The sequence below is a fragment of the Octopus bimaculoides genome, chromosome 7 (genome assembly GCF_001194135.2).
Source record: "Octopus bimaculoides isolate UCB-OBI-ISO-001 chromosome 7, ASM119413v2, whole genome shotgun sequence".
NCBI classification, from domain to species: Eukaryota; Metazoa; Mollusca; class Cephalopoda; order Octopoda; family Octopodidae; genus Octopus; species Octopus bimaculoides.
Window position 1 is genome coordinate 35,523,612 of NC_068987.1, and position 4,500 is coordinate 35,528,111.

Consider the following 4,500-nt stretch of genomic DNA (forward strand, 5'->3'; position numbering starts at 1 on the left):
ATATATATATATATATATATATATATAACTTACTTCAAAATGGACGCGTGGCGTTCGATCAAATAATAATATAAACAATATATAAATATATGCACATGTACATACACATATGTACATGCTTACATATATATGTACTTGCATAAATGGGTACAGGGCATAAGTAAACGTCAACAAAATGAGAAACGAAAACATCAAAAACAAAAACGTAGAAAGCAAATTTTTTTCGAACAACGAAAGAAACAGAGAATCGAGAAAGACAACATAAAGAACATTCCCTACATCAGTTTTCTGATGTTTTATCTACTCCGCCTTTCGAAGGTAGGGACAAGACGTAACTTCGTTAAAGCAGTCCATGGGTTTTTTGAGGAGCGTTAAAGCGGTAACATAAAACAGGACAGTAAGAACAAAACAGTAAAATCAAACGGTACGGCCTATTAAGCGAAGACGATGTGAAGTGGTGAACGCTACAAAAACGAGCTTTGAGAAGAGACAGGCAAAAGCACGTCTTGTCTCTAGGAAAGAAATGGAAGAAAGAAAGATGGACAGCCGTTGGTCGCGTGTAAGCAACGAGAGAGTCAAAGAGGAAGAGTGAGAGAGAGAGAGAGGGGGGAACGGTGACGGGGAGAGGATTAGAATAGGGAAAGGGCGAGAGAGAAAAACAGGAAGGAAGGAGAACAAGAGAGGGAGATACATAGAAAGAATAGAGGGATAGAGTGCACATCGGAATTATAAAGATAAAATTTACATGGATGCGTGGCGTTCGATCATATTATAATATAAATAATATATATGTATATGCATATATACATACATATATATATACATACCTACATATTTATGTGCATATACATGTATATATGGGTATAGGACATCAAAAGAATAGTCGAAAGCCATTGCAAGAGAAAATCATTGAAATAATTCAAGGTTGATGTAATGTGAGGACAATGTATGTCTCTTGAGCCCAGAGTAAGTTTTGCAAATTTTATTATATAACGCATCACTGTGCTGGTTGTCAGATGAAGCTGGTGCCACCGTATGAACCCTTTTGACATGCCTCTTCAATTCTCCAACCGAAAGGCACAAAATTCCACATATTGCACGTGTTCTGTTGTGAAGAATAGCAATATTACACTTTGCCTGATGCTTGACCAACCCGCACGACTCAAGCACCGCGTCCCACAAACCACACACGCAAAAAGCAACACTCCTCCATCCTCCACAGGTTCATTACTTCTAAGCCGTCACCCAGTCTTCTCGTGTTTCATTCTTTCTCCCTGAAACCGCTAACAACGACTGTGCACTCTTTTCCTACATCCATCTCGGTCTTGTGCATCTCTCTTCTAATCAACAACTGGAATTCCTGTCTCTGTCAGAGAAATTTTGAGACAATGCTTGAACCGCATTTTGGGTTTATCGTCTTCCATACATACATACATACATACATAAATGCATACACACCTACAAGCATACATACACACACATGCACATGTATATGTATATATTATATATATATATAGACGAATACATGTATATATATATATATAAGTATACGTACACACACACATATATATGTATATACGTACATATATATACGATACACTTCTTTCTCTTTCCGCCTACCAAATCCACTCACAGGGCTTTGGTCAGTTCGAGGTGATAGTAGCAGACATCAGCCCAAGGTTCCACGCAATGAGACTGAACCCGGAGGCATGTGGTAGCTAAGCATGCTACTTTATTCTATTTTATTTGCTATAGAAGCAGTATACACAGTAGCTGCGGGTTAGACAAACACATTAATGAATGAAAATGAAATAAAATGAATAGATGAGAGACGAAACCCAACACCCGCTGATTGGATTTTTCTCGAAAACATATATTTTTTTTTAAATCAAAATAAGTTTTCAAACCTCTTCCAAAAAGGAGGCAAAAACCTCTTACTTAACATGTTTTTTAAAAATAAAACACACAATTGATGTTAAACCACTAAATTCAATATGATGAGGTTTCAAACACTCTTAGTATTTAATACTAACGAGGCTTTTTCACCTCCTACTCCTCAATATATCCATCAATATATCCATGATTATCTTCATTGTCGCTTATGATCCCGTACCCCGTTTCCCATGTCTCATTCATGTACAAAGCATGTCATGTTAGGGTCACTCGGCCATATGCGACATTCCTCTTTCAGTCTTTTCAGCTTTTTCCCACACGGAAAACCCTATGACCTCCACAGCTATCTGCGGAGGCCATTCGGAATCCGTGTGCAGGCCATATCTACTGTTTCTTTATGTTCCTCCACTATGTTTTCCACCTCCCCTCCTTTGTAGAAGAAGACAAGTAAATCTTCATCTTTAAGGGTGGGGATCGTTTCTTCCACCATCGGTGACGCAATCCCCGCCGACGAAGGCTTTCCCCCATCGGAACATGCAGACGGCACATCATCGTCTACATGCAATGACCCGTTCTTCTTTCTTTCTTTTCTTTTCTTTTCTTCCTGACTTCGGGAGAGTGGAGATCTCCCCCACTTCCCGAAGCCTTAGGGTCCTTCGGCGGGTAACTATTGTTGCTCGATTTCTTCCTTTTAAATCCCTTTTGGTTTGAGGAGGCGGAAGCTTCCTCAACAACATCCTCCACTCCCTTTGAATGAGTAGGTGAGGTAGCTTCCAGTAACTGTTCCAGGACCTTACCATGGTCCTGGGTCAGTTCTTTTTGATTTGGCCTAGCTCCAGGCACGAGTGACACTTGGGGGCGTCCCTCAAGTGTCACCGGATACCTGCAGCAAGCCATTTAAAAAAAATCTGGAAAAATCACACCTGTTGCGGCCGATGGGTTCCACAGGGTCGAAATCGCTTTTAACCCTATCCAATCGACCGACGGCAATATCCTTACATTTAAAAGTCTGTACCGCTATCCCCCAGGTTCGTCGGATGTTATCTTCAATCTTACCCTCCTTGGTGCTTGGAGGTAACCAACATACCCAGGCTCTTATTAATTTCCTTCCGCAGTACGACGAGAGGAACGGAATTTCATTGCCTTCTAAGGGTTGGCTCGCGACATTGCGAGCCTTCTCCAGGGTGTCAAGCAGCAACTATACCGTTGCATGATTGACACCACGAGATATGTATTTCACAGAGGACAAATAGTCTTTCAATTCTTTTTCTATATTTAGTTTTGAGAATAAGGTGATGGCATCACGAACTTTAGAGTAAGCTGTAACCAATACCATCCTCTCCTCCATGTCTTTTAACCACTGCTTGGGTGGGATAATTTCCCACTCCAAGACAGGGGTTCTTCTTTTTAAGTTCCTTCACTAATATGTCCAAAAAAAAACCCAGTTCAAAAACAGTTCACAAAAACAGTCCACCAAAAATTCAAACCGAATAATAATAGAAAACAAAATGAAGGAGAAGGGAAATAAACTGAAAAAAATAAGAAGAAAAAGAAAAGGGAACCGAAATTTAGAAAGAAGGAAAAAATGGGAGAAATGAAAAATAAAAAAAGAATAATGCACACAAATAGAACAGACAGGGAATCCTTGGCTCTGTATAATACTCTAACCAGGTAAATCAAATAGTCTGGCTTCTTCTTGATTGTACTCCAGTTAGGTAAACACCACAGGGTAAACCCCAAAGGGAATAACTTTTTCTGGTGAAATACGCCCACCAGAATGTACAAGTTATTTGGCGAAAAAAAGGCACACAGAATTTTATTCAAAGAAAGTTTTCAAAAAATTCTCAGTCAACCGTCATGGCGACGAGAACACACCCACCAATAACGACGAACGAGGAACACAATATTTGTGCTCGTTAAAGAGAGCAACAATTTAAAGTCTCCAAGAGCAGACAAAATTGCCCCAGAGCTAGGCAGACATTTACTGAAAAAAGAAAACACAATAAATTCCCACCCAGCTCAAAAGACAAACAAAAAACTATCTATCTTGACGACTTCCTTTTGGTTCTTTTCTTCCTATTCCTGGAGCCAATGGTCACGTCTTCTCTCCCTGGAAGCAACAGAGCAACTAATGACGCATGCGCCGAAGTAAGCTAGCTACTTACCACGCAGACATACTTGCGCATATACATATATATAAGCTTTTTATTCTTTATATGTATGTATATATGTATATACATACATATAAAGAATGAAAAGCTTTGAATGGTACAACAATGCACTATAATACAAAAATGGACTATATACTTGTTGTAATTTAGTTATCCATAGTCCGATGATATTTCGGAATACAATTCCTTCTTCAGATCTTCTTAGATGGAGTCTCTGCTATAAAGTGTTTACTAATGGCTTTTCTTTTTTTTTCTGGAAGTGTCGCAGTAGTGGTCTCACGAAGCCCCTTCCGGAATTCCTCATGAGAAGTGTGTGAGGTCGGCTGTTTCAATCTCGTGTGTGTTGGTATAAATAACCGACAATGTTTCAAGCGAACTACAATACTCTCTTATATGTATATATATATATATATATGAATATATATATACATATATA